Source organism: Nomascus leucogenys, chromosome 6, assembly GCF_006542625.1.
Source record: "Nomascus leucogenys isolate Asia chromosome 6, Asia_NLE_v1, whole genome shotgun sequence".
In the NCBI taxonomy this organism is placed as follows: domain Eukaryota; kingdom Metazoa; phylum Chordata; class Mammalia; order Primates; family Hylobatidae; genus Nomascus; species Nomascus leucogenys.
The window spans coordinates 98,170,283-98,183,197 of NC_044386.1; the positions used below are offsets into that span (position 1 = coordinate 98,170,283).

Sequence of the window (12,915 nt, forward strand, 5' to 3'; positions counted from 1 at the left end):
TCATCTGAAGATGAAAAATGTAGGCCAAAATCATAGACCTTGCATAGAAGCTGGATAATGAAGACAGCTCTGGTGGAACACGTACACATACGCACACTGATACACATATATATAAAGTATAAGCACATATATTTTTTAAAGTTTATTTTTAAAGTTTTAAAGCTTTTAAAGCAAAAGCCGGCCCCTCCCCTCTCCTGGAGTAGGCAGGCCCCGCCCCTCTCCTCAAGTGGATGGGGACAGCAGTTGCCTGGGCAGCTTTCCTTGTGATGCCACAGGTTCCTCTGGACACACTGCTGCCTGGCCACGCCTCTTTTCCCTTTCATCTTTCTCATTGACCAATGGGCTTGGAGCATTAAGGCCCCGCCCCATTCTGCATTCTAGTGGTGCCCTGGTTACGCCTCCTCTGGCTCAGTCGCACAGCTACCTGGTAGGTGACTGGACGTGTTCGCTGATGTGGCCCCAACCCTGCCCCCTCCCCACCCCATGATGTTAGAAGAAACTCAACAGAGTAAACTGGCCGCAGCCAAGAAAGAGGTAAAACGCATCAGATCATGGCTCCCCCCAACCCAGCCACAGATTCCCTTTGATGGCAAGACCACTGCCAGAGTCCATACCACTCCTGAGGCACACGGGGCTGGGTACCCCCACCCTGGCGCCTCTGTGCTTCCCCCCAACCAAAGTCTTGTCAGTCAGCCCCGCCCCTTCAGCAAGCAGCCCAGGCCCTGCCCTCACCAATCACCCCAGGGTGACTTTGGGCAAGTGACTTCTGGGGCTCCCTGCTCCATACTCAGCCTTCACATCCTGCCACCCCAAGCCCGACCTCCCTGAGTTCTTTGGGCTCTCCAAGGACCTGGGTCCCCCAGCCCCAGGCCCCACCCTCGCCAGTCATCCCTGGGTGACTTTGGGCTGGTGACTCCTGGGGCTTCCTGCTGCAGACTCCGCTCTCCCCTCCTGCTGACCCAAGCCCGACATCCCTGGGCTCTTTGGGCTGGTGTCTCCATGGACCTGGGTCCCAGCCCTACATCCGCCCCTGCCATTGTGAATCGGTGACTCAGCCATCACACTGATATTCTTCCCCCACTCCCCCAGGAGGAGTGGAATGTAGTGATGTCACAGTCCCCCAGGAACCCTCATTACTGCTTCAAGACCGGCCTTTGATCTTACAACCCAGTCCCCTAAGCATTCTCACGCCATTTCTGGTTCCTCTGGTCACAGCACAAATTTCCAGCTGGAAGGGGAATGGGGACTATGGGACCTTGGGGCAAGAGGTTTCAGGCTGCCTTACTCCCTTCACATAGACATGGACAATGTGAAAAGCCTACACTTCTCCCGTGAGCTCAAAACATTGACAGTATCTCTGGGTGGCGATGGGAGAACAAGTTTGGTTTGGTCTGGTTTGGTTTGGTTTGGTTTTCTCCCAGGCTTCTACTCTCCAGAGAGACTTTAACATTCTTTTCTGAGTTCTCCACCTCATATTCTAATTCTTCATGGTTCTGGGACCAGACTGTCCTTCAGTCAGTGGTCGCTGGAGTGAGATTTACTCATCTTCTGTGGAATAGATCTTGGGAAATTGAACTTGACAGCTTGAATCTTCCTCATATCATCTCAACTTGGGGTACATTGGGTGCCAGAGGATAAATGTGGGAGATCTTTCTGAAGCATCCATTTCCCTTGATTCTCTTGAGAAAAAACATTAATGTACTTAGGGATGACAGTCACATAGGTTTCTAAGAGTATACCAGACTTCTCTCTGAAATGAGACTTGAGTTGTCCTCTTTCTGATAAATTCCCAGATTTAACAAAAAAGCTGCCTTCTGCCATGAGGACACATTGATATAAAAGTTTGAGAGGTACTGGTGCACTTCACACTAACAGACATGTGAGGATGTATGACTGTAACCCACACAGAGTGCAGTTCCTGTCTACTTAATGTTTACTTTTCTACCTCTGCCTCTGGTTTTGGTCCCTGGCAGCTACTGATTCGTGGCAAAACCCCAGAACTTGGAGTCAGAAGACTGAGTTTAAGTTCCATTATTGCCCCCGCCCTTTTTTTTTAGCCATAATATCCATCCCTCTCAGTCACTAAGTGATCGTGACAACACCTTGTACAGTTGTTGGTGGCATTAAATCAGATGGTGTATAAGAGTATTTTGCAAAAACTATAAAGGAGGATGTGGCTGTAGAGGCTGGAAGTTCTCATGAGTATTACTGCTCTTCTTTCCCACAGCTAAAAGAATATCAGCAGAGGAACAGCCCTGGTGTTCCGGCACGAGCAAAGATGAAAAAGAAAAAACCTGGCAGTAGCCCTGAGACAACCACTTGTTTTGGTTGGCACTCACCTGGGGATGTGAGTCTTGGCTGGCCTGGCTCCTGGGGACAGGGGGCCCAAGGGGCAGTGGAGGGTAATTGTTAGGATTGCTGGGTACTGATTAAGAATTCTGGGTTTGAATCCTGCCTCTCCCTCTTCTAGGGATCTGATTTACGGCAAACTTCTTGAGCTCTTTGGGCCTCTCTTTTCACATCTGTAAAATCGGGGGAGTATTGTTTGACTTCCATTTGTGAAGTTTAAATGAGATTCCTTATTGTTGTTGTTTTTATGTTAATCCCTAGTACATGGCCGGCTGTAAACACCCAGGATACTCAGGAAATGGTCGTTGCTGTTTGATTTTCCTGATCCCCAGTCTCAAGGGGAAGCTGGGCCAATGAGTACAGCCACTTGCCATCAGGCTGTACCTATAGGAGTCACTGAAGGGGGCCCAGGGTGTGTTGAGGAGAGCCCCAGGCACTAGGAGCAAGAGAAGGTCTAACTTGCCACCAGCTTGCTGGGTGACCACAGAAAAATCACTTCTTCCGCTGGGCCTCAGTTTCCTCCTCTGTAAGATGATACTGGATAAGATCAGTGTCTTTCAAACTTGTTTTTTAGCTGGAGCCCCCTTAGTTCAAGTGAACCCTTACTCAGGAGTCTGTTTTTTTTTAATGGAGGTGGAGGTCTGGAGCTCTACCAGATTCATCACCCATGTCCTGGGCCTGAGGAGAGGGGTCCAGTGAGCGTATTAAGAGCTGCATTGGTCAGGTGATGCCACTCTGTGACTGCATCACTCAGGGGAATTTTCCATCTATTTGTTCCTGCCCCTGGCAAGGCAGCAGGTGGCCATTTGGAAGAATGGCACAGGCCATGGTTTTAATCTCCTCAGCTCTTCTTCAGCGTTTTGTTTTCCTGAACCCACATCTTCCCCCTACCCTGATTTTCTTTCTTCTCTCTAAGCCACTTTTGTCTTTCTCCCCCTGCGCTTGTTTTTCCCTTGTCACCTCCTGTAGATTCAGGACATTCTGAAGGTGGTGGTGTCCAACCTTAAACATTCCAATGGGGTAGCGCTCCCCCATTGGACAAGTGGAAGGTGAGGCAGTGCCAAGACCCCTCTCTGGCTTGCTGTCTCCAGCTGTGTAAGCCCCTGAGGCTTCTCTGATTTGGGGGATACTTGGCCTCTGCCTTGTTTTATGTTGCTGCCATTAACCTTCAGCCTGTTTATGTCTGCCTCTTCACCTGCTTGATTGATTGGGGTTTTTCCTTCTCCGTATCTTTTATCATCTTGGAAACTTTGAGACCTTAAATTTTAAAAGTAATTTGGGAATAACATACAGAGCAGGCATGTGGGGTTTGGGGCTTTTTTTTTTTTTTTTTTTTTTTGAGACAGACTCTCACTCTGTCACCCAGACTGGAGTGCAGTGGTGTGATCTCAGCTCACTACAACCTCTGCCTCCCAGGTTCAAGTGATTCTCTTGCCTTAGCCTCCTGAGTAGCTGGGATTACAGGCAACTGCCGCCACGCCCAGCTAATCTTTGTGTTTTTAGAAGAGACCGGGTTTCACCACGTCGGCCAGGCTGGTGTTGAACTCCTGACCTCAAGTGATCCACCCGCCTCACCCTCCTAAAGTGCTGGGATTACAAGCATGAGCCACCATGCCCAGACCCCTGCTGTTTTTATACTTTCTCTATATCCATAACTGTTTCCTATGTAATTTTTTTGAATTTCTCATTTTTATAATTCCCACATCATCTGTTACCCTGAAGGATCTGGAGGTAAGAGGCCTTGGGCCAAGGTGCAGTGACCCTGCAGGCCAGCCCTCCAACCTCCTCTCACAGCAGGGGCTCTGCCAGCTGAGACAGCCTGACAGCCCACACACACCCCAGCCCTAATGATGGTTCTCTTTACCTCTCCCCACAATCCTTCTCCAACTCCTCCTCTCTGCATGTGCCTCAGAGCCGGTACCAAGAACTGGAAGTAGCCCTACAGTCAAGCTACACAACAATCAATGAACTAAATGAAAACATAGAATCATTGGTAAGAGTCCAGTGGGGTCCCGTGATTCCACGCTGCCAATCCTGGGCTTTAGTTCCTCTTGGGGCCCTGAAGAAAGGAGTTGGGGGCCCCTGATGCCAAGGACACATGGGGAGCTGGAGCACCCAGGCCTCACCTGGAGGGACCCCAGAGCAAGGAGCATGCAGCATGGCTCTTCTGTCACTGCCCTCTTTGCCAACTCTCTCTACTCCAGACACCCCACTCCAATCATTGCCACACATGCCCTGGGGTTGTCACCTCTCAGGGAAGCACTAGCCTGACTGGTTGCCAGGGGCCCCATATTTCTGCCCTGACTCCGTCCCTAATTTCCTCTTTGAGTCTGGACAAGCCACCTCTCCTCCTTGGGCTCGTGTTTCTGGAGGAGGTAGAGCATCAAAGGTCTCTGTTAGCTCTGAAAGTCCGAGATTTAAAGGCCTCTAGAATGGAAACCTGAGGGCCAAGGGCTCCTGTCTGTCCTTTTCCATCCTATATCTGCTGTGAAGAACCATAATTGTCCTGTATGTGCTCAGTAACTGTTTGTGGAATGAAGGCACCTTTCTAAATCACAAGCTGGCAGAAGGGTGGGTCTTTCTGAGTCTCCGTCTCTAGAGGTTTATGTTACCGTCCTTTCGAGAGAATCCAGATTCAGACTTTGAGTTCTGTGGCCGTGGGCAAAAGCCAACAAAGACACAAATCCTCTGTCTTTGGGAGCTTGAGGAGAGTTGACCAGTTCTTGCCATTGGGTCTGAGAACATTGCCTTTAAAATCCATTCCTGACCCCTGCCTACCGCTTCCTGGTCTGGGGAATAGAGTTGAGGGGGCCACCCTGAGTCACCTGAATTTGACTCTCCCCACAGAAACAGAAGAAGAAAAAACTGAAACATCAGCTGGAAGAAGTAACGTGATTTCTTTGCTCACAACATGACTGCTGGGTTTGGGGGGCACTCAGATGTAGAGGCGCCAAATCTCGTCTCGCCCACTCCCAGCCTGGGGAAGAAGGCTCACCCCTCAGATTCCACCCCATCCCCACAGGATCCCTGATAGCCTGGTCCCATGGGTGGGCCTGTCCTGGGGCATTGGTGGCATTCCGGGGGTGTGTCTCTTGCTGTGCCATCTCTGCCTCCGTGTGGTAAGAGCTCTGTCTTCCTATAGGCAAAGAAAGCAAACAAGGAAATACACGAAGCACAAACGGAGCAGTTAGAGGTGAGTGGCGGGTGGGGTCTTTCTCCTGTCCTCTGGAGAATGTTTCTTTCCTTCTCTTTCAGCACTTGCTTGGCTTTTCTCCCAAACGTTCAATTCCAGGCAATCAACATCCTCACGTTGGAAAAGGAAGACTTGAAGACCGCCCTTTACCATACTAAACGTGCTGCCCGACACTTCGAAGGTGGGAATCTGGGCATCCCATCATCCTTCAACCTGGCACTTTGACAGGTCTTTAGGGGGAGTCCTTTGGGCCCCATCTCAACCTCTCTCATTACAGAAGAGTCCAAGGATCTGGCTGGCCGCCTGCAATACTCCTTACAGCGTATTCAAGAATTGGAGCGGGCTCTCTGTGCTGTGTCTACACAGCAGCGGGAAGAGGACAGGGTGAGTCCAACCAGCTGCCCCATCCCCTGGCAGCCTGGCTTCCCAGATGGAGGAGTGAGCCTAAAGGTCCCTTCTGCAGGATGGAGTGTCCTGCCCAGAAGGCAGCATGGTCATTTCTCACTACTTTTGTGTATGGTTGTTAGAGGCAGCCTGGGGCTGAGTCAGCTGCTGTGGGTGAGTTGGGGGGCACTGTGGGGAGTGAGCGCTGGATGCAGAGCTCAGAGGCCAAGTGCCTGCCCTGCCCTTACCTGGCTGTGGCCTTGGCCAAGTCCTAGGTGGGGTATTTGGTACTTGTACTGCGAAGGTACAGAAGAGTACCTTTAGTATGTTACCATTTCTGTAGAGAGAGGAAATTGTGTGTGTGTGTGTGTGTGTGTACATGCTATGATGAGATACATAAAACATGTCTGCAAGCATTCATAAAAAACTCAGGAGAGAGTAACAGGGTGCCTGGGAGACACTTCCCTTCTGTACCTTCTGAGTTTTAGACTATGCGAATGTATCATCTTTTCAAAAAGTGAACAAAAGATTAATTTTCCCCTTCCTATCTGTGCCCCCACCCCCAGCAAGAAAAATGGGCTTAGAGAAGCAGATAGACTTGGGTGTTCAAATCCCAGCTCTGTCTAAGTGATCTTAGGCAAGCCCTTCACCTCGAACACTCCATGTTTTTCATGTACACAATAGAGGTAATCCTAGTTACTGTCTTATATGGTGGTTGTGAGGATTAAATGGGATTGCTAGCATGGAACCTGGTGAAGCACTCCATAACAGTTCAAACAGTGGTAGTAATAACAGCAATAACAATAGCAATATTATCTGATCTCTCTGGGCCTCTGTTAGCCAGCTGTAAATTCGATCTCTTTCCCTGTCCCTTCCAACTTTACTGAGTTCTTTTAATAACCAGGCCACGGGCTTGGAAATGCCTTGATCTTTACTAACCGAGTTGTATATTGAGCCTAGCCCTAGCCCTTTTAAGGGGCACTGCCTGGGCTCTCCAGATCGAAACTTCTCACTCTTCACCATCCAGTCCTCGAGGTACAGTGAAGCGGCCCTCCAGCGGTGGTTAAAGCAGACCCTAAAGGAGGGGGCGCTGCTGAACGCCCACATGACACAGGTGAGGCTTTGCAGAGGGAGGGATGTGGAAGGAAGATGACCCCAGGTGGCCTGGAGCAGGTGAGGACCAGTGACAGCCCTTCCTAACTTCTGTGCCCATTTCTTGCAGATGACAGAGTCTCTTAAACAAGTGGAATTAGAGAGAAACGAGTATTCTTATCATATAAAAGCAGAGAGGGCCCGGTGGCAGGAGAGGATGAGGAAAATGTCAGTGGAGGTGAGACCTGACCCTTCAGCCCCCCATCTCAGATAGGTCACTGGATCTTTCTGGGCATCTGTAAAATGGGAATAGTACAGCCAGAGGTGGTCATGGGTCTGGGCTTTGTGGAGATGGCAGAGATGGAGATGGTAGCCTGTCCAGCCACCAGCCCCTCTCTCCAGGGCCCTTTCCCCTGTGCTTTGGGCAGACTCTTACATTGAAGGAGGAGAAGAAACGTGACATACATCGAATAGAGGAGCTGGAGAGGAGCTTGTCCCAACTCCAAAACCAGATGGGTAAGATGGGGCTGGTGTGACCTGGGAGCAGGAGTGGCATCAGAGGTCTGTGGGGGTGGCTTAGAATGCCCCAGGGAGGTGGGTGGATGTAAGGGCTTTGAGGCAGAGGGAAAGAGGTCTGTGCCAGAAGACAGCAAGTTTTGTCATCTCCATAGCCTCAGGGTCCCCATCAGCAAAGAGGGAGGGGTGTCCGTTGTCAGCCACCCACAGTGCTCTCTATGTGAAAGTGGCTTGGAAATTGGCTACCATCGGGTGCAAGGAATCATTAGCAGTGAGGCCAAGTTTGGGAAGCCTGAGAGGAGCTGTGCATCAAGAGGAGGGTTTTTTTTGGAGGAGGGTGGGGGGGTGGGGAATCCAGAGGCCCTTATTGTCTGCTTCATTTCTCAGCTGAGCCCCAGTCCCCGGCACCCCCAGCAGGGACCTCTGAGTTGGAGCAGCTACAAGATGAGGCCAAACAGCTGAGGAAGGAAGTGGAGGTACTGGAGGGAAAGCTCCAATCCCAGGTGGAAAACAACCAGGCCTTGAGTCTCCAGAGCAAGGAACAAAAGCAGAGGCTCCGAGAGCAGGAGGAGCGGATGCTGTGGGAGCGGGAGAGACTGTGTGAGACAAACAAGAAGCTTCAGGAGCAGCAGGAGATGCTACAGGAGAAGGGTGACAGGCTGCAAAAGCAGGAGCAGAGGCTGCGAAAGCAGGAGGGGTGGCTGCAAAAGGAGGAGGGGAGGCTGCGAAAGGAGGAGGAGAGGCTGCGAAAGCAGGAGGAGGGGGAGGCTGCGAAAGGAGGAGGGGACGCTGCGAAAGCAGGAGGGGAGGCTGCGAAAGGAGGAGGGGAGGCTGCAAAAGGAGGAGGAGAGGCTGCGAAAGGAGGAGGAGAGGCTGCGAAAGAAGGAGGGGAGGCTGCGAAAGGAGGGGACGCTGCGAAAGCAGGAAGAGAGGCTCACGCACTCCCAGAACCACAGGCTCGACAAGCAGCTGGCCGAGCCACAGCGCGGCTTCGAGGATCTGGTGGGTTGCCCCACCTGGGGAGCCTCCCCTCATCCCTCTCCCTCCAGGCCTTTGTTTCCCCACCTGTAAAATGGGACAGCGTAGCCCTCACGTGAAATGGTACTTCTAAAGGCACCTGTGAGCCAGAGCTCATCAGGCCCTCCTCTGATGGCTGTGGGGGAGAGGGGATGATTTTTCTAACCTGCCTCCACCCTTCCCGGTGACATGGGAGGCAGACACCAAGTTCAGGGGTCCCCAGCTGCAGCGGATGGCCACTGATTGCTTCTCTCTGTGCAGAACAACGAGAAGAGCGCACTGCAATTTGAGCAGGAAGCAAAGGAGTTGCAGGAGAAGCCAGGCGAGGTGAAGAAGATGGTAACCTCTGCCCCATCCAAGAAGGGCTGGGAGGCGGGCACCAGCCTTGGGAGGGGAGGTGCCAGGCCAAAGGCAGCTCCAGCTGGGGGGCAGGTGACCCCAGCACCCTCCAGGGCAGCCCTATGAATGTTTCTTGCTTCCTGCCCTGTGACTTTTAGAGGTGGGTAGCCCTGGGCTCCTCCCAGATCTGGACATCATCATCCCAGCTAGAGGCATGGAGCCCCCCAGTCATAGGGGAAGAGACGGTGGTATAAGAGGCTCCTTATGCCGGGCACGGTGGCTCGTGCCTGTAATCCCAGCACTTTGGGAGGCTGAGGCAGGAGAATCACTTGAGGTCAAGGGTTTGAGACCAGCCTAGCCAACATGGCGAAACCTCATCTCTACTAAAATTAAAACAACAAAAAAGTTAGCCAGGCATGGTGGCGCATGCCTGTAATCCCAGCTACTCAGGAGGCTGCAGCATGAGAATCGCTTCAGCCCCGGAGGTGGAGGTTGCAGTGAGCTGAGATTGCACCACTGCACTCCAGCCTGGGCCACAGAGTGACACTGTCTCAAAACAAAACAAAACAAAAAAGCCTCCTTAGATTCAAACTGGATTCCAGCCTCGGTTCCACTGGTCACCATTCAACTACTGTTCAACTCTTAGTCTCTGTTTCTGTAACTTCAAAAGGAAGTTAGCATTTTCCTTGCAGAGGCGCTGAGGATTGAATGAGAGAATACATGGAAAGCATTAGGCATGTAGCACACTTAGCAGATGGTGGTTGGCTCCCTCTGCTTTTCCACCAGTCTGTGGCCTACAGTTCAAATGGTGGGAAGAAGGATGTGAGATTTGAGGCTGGGGAAGGAGGCATGGGGTTCTAGGCAAGGGAGGAAGTCTCTTAGGCCTGGAGCAGGTGACAGAGCCCCACAGTGCCCTGGCTACCCTATTAATGGGCCCAGAATCTGGAAGCCAGCCACCATGTGCCCTCATGCCCAGGGCCTTCCTGCAGGTGGAGCTGAAGAGCCAAGAGTCTCAGAGTCTGCAGCAGCAGTGAGACCAGTACCTGGGTCACCTGCAGCAGTAGGTGGCCACCTATCAGCAGCTGACCTCTGAGAAGGAGGCGCTGCACAGGCAGTTACTGCTGCACACCCAGCTCATGGACCAGCTGCAGCAGCAGGAAGCTTGGGGCAAAGCGGTGGCTGAGATGGCCCGCCAAAAGTTGCAGGGGACCCAGGGGAGGGAGTTGCTGAGGACGGGCCCCCGAGGGGGATGACGTGGCAACCTCCGTGCCTTCTCATTCTGTTTCCTGCCCCCTTAGGAGCGCCTAGAAGCTGCCAGCCAGCGGAACCAGCAGCTGGAGACCCAGTTGAGCCTCATGGCTCTCCCTGGAGAAGGTACAGGAGACCACTCAGATGAAGAGGAGAGAGCCCCAGGAGGAAGGGGGCACTGTTAGCAGCATAGGATTGAGGAGTTGGAAGAGACCTTTAGAACAGCTGGTCATTATGCCAACTGGGTGTCTGCACTAAGTTCAGCATCAACATGGTGACCTCCTGGGAGCAGGGGGCCACCAGGTTGCCTAAGGATGAATGAACTGGCCCAGATCACAAAGGGAACAGGTCAGGACTCCCGCACTGACAAGTAGTGGGACTGTGCCTGGGCAATGTAGCAAGATCTTGGTTTCTTAAAATGAAAAATAAAGAACAGCAGCTCATTCCCCTTTGGGGAGGGTCTGGCTCAGGGTTACACAGTAAGGGTGGGGACAGTGGTGGGCTCACAGTACCACCTGAGTTGTCTGAGGACCCCTCTGGCCACCTCCCCACAGGAGATAGAGAAGACCTGGACGGTGAGGAGGAGGAGGCGCCTCGGCCCACGCCAAACATCCCGGAGGACCTGGAGAGCCGGGAGGCCACGGTGAGCCTGACTTTCCCTGCTCCTACTTTGCCGCCTTCCTCTGTGGTCCCTCCCAGACCCCCTTATGCTCTTGGTTTTCCCGCCTTCTAATTGCTCTGGACCCTCACCCCTTCTGGGAGCCAGTGGTCAGACGCCATTTCACCTGTAACCAACAGGTGCCCTCTCTGAGGCCCCAAGGGAAGGGGCTGTGCTTCACCTCCCTGCCCCATTTGTTCTGTGTATGCCCCTACAAGAATACTCACCCCTTGCCTTCAAGTGGCATTTTTCAACTCCGCTGGAGCCAGTTCCCAGGAGGAGCAGGCACGGCTATGTGGGCAGCGGAAGGTGCGAAGGCTGTGCTGCCTGCACCTGGCTCATCTGGTGGCCTCGGCCTGGAAGGAGCCAGAGGCAGAGGCCCCGGCCCCAGGGACTGGGGGTGAGTTTGTGTGTGGGGAGAGCTACTGGGTCCTGAAGGAGGCCATGGAGAAGGTGAAGGTGAGTGAGTCCTGGCATGGGCTTAGAAAAGTGGGGGTGGCGCAGGACAGGTCACTCCCGAGATGTGACCCCATTATTTCGGCTCCAGAGCAGCTTTATGGACCCCCCGAAGGAGAAGGCGGATGGGAAGGAGCAGGTGGAGAAACTAGAGCTTGGAGTCATCCAGCCCTCTGGAGCGACAGATGGCATGAGTGAGCGGGAGGCCAGGGCATGGCAGGGGGAGCCGCAGGGCCATTGGAGGGGCCCCAGTGTCTGAGCCGTGTCCTCTCTCAGGAGAGTACATCACCATACATGAGAGCCAGGGGGCAGTGCCAAACACGCGCACCAGGAGATGGAGGATGCCATCATTCTGGCCCAGAATGAGGAGGAAATGAAGGTAGGGTGTGCAACATCTTTGTGGGGGTGGGGGTTGGCATGGGCGCTGGTGCCGGCTCCGGAGTGGCAGCTGAGCACCCCTCCGTTCAGGCGAATCTACTGGAGCTGTAGGAGCTGATGTTGCCACTTGTAGGCGACCACAACGAGGGGCATGACAAATTCCTCACCGCTGCCCAGAACCCTCTTAATGAGCCCGCTCCAGGGGCCCCAGCCCCCCAGGAACTTGGGGCTGCCAATGAGCAGAGTGCTGAGTAGAGCCCTCAGGTGGGGTGGGCAGGCAGGAGCAGGGGAGGCTGGCACTGTGCTCAGACCCCCGCCTCCCTCTCTCTGAAGATTTTGATGAGGTGAGCCTGGACATCAGCATGGAGCCTGCACCAGGAGCGGCCAGGGAGTGTTCTCCCCATGACAACCCCACTGCACAGAAGATCACGCAGCTGCTTCCTGTAATGCAGGACACCCAGAAGCACCCAGGCTTGCCCAGCAAACCCTGCATGCCATTCTTTTACCGAGCAGCCAAGAACAGGGAGATAAACATCATCATCATCTAAGAGCTGGTCAAGAAATTTAAAAACAACAACAAAAAGTGATGGGGTTAATCTCCCACACAATTCTTTTACTCCGTTTGAATGTTAGAGCCACTCATATTTTTTGTGTTTCTAATTTACAGTTTAAATTTATTTGTAAAAAGTTAAGGGAGAGTTGGTCTTTCCCTGATGTTCACTCTGGCATCCTTTAGCATTTTTCTTTTTTGAGAATTGTAGGTCATTAGTACACATATCGAGTTTGCCCTTAGGTGGTGGGAGTTCAAACACACAAAGACCCACTATCTGCACAAAACTATTCTTGCTGATTTGGAATAGGCTGCCATGCTTTTTTAATGTTAGTGCAGCATGTATATTCATTACAGAATTCAGATAAAATGTGCTTATGTTCTGCTGTTATGTTTGATTGAATCCTAACCACAGTGAGCTCTTCATTAGCTGAATATGTGGTTTGCCCTCAAGTGAGCACTGTTTATTACTTTGTAATATGCCACTGTGAGTACTGACCTTTAGAGTTGTTTAAAGGCTGAGAACTGGAAACAGCCTTTCTCCTATTTTCTGTGTATTGGGGATGGGAGTAATAACATTTTGGGGAGCTTTTTAAATCTCACGGAAGAGGAAAGTGGCCTGCTCTGGCAGGTGTGCGTAGGATAGAGTGTGTTTCATGTGTTCTGGTGCCAAGAATGAGCGCTGTACTATGGTGGCTCCCTTAGGATTTGTATGGGCTCTGGGCTCATGAAGAT

The 12,915-nt window shown here is 52.3% G+C and overlaps 1 pseudogene; it reads left to right on the plus strand.

Annotated features, from left to right (window-relative positions):
• Window positions 1-451: 451 nt before the first annotated feature.
• Window positions 452-12,178, plus strand: LOC115835574 (annotated as a pseudogene).
• Window positions 12,179-12,915: the final 737 nt, after the last annotated feature.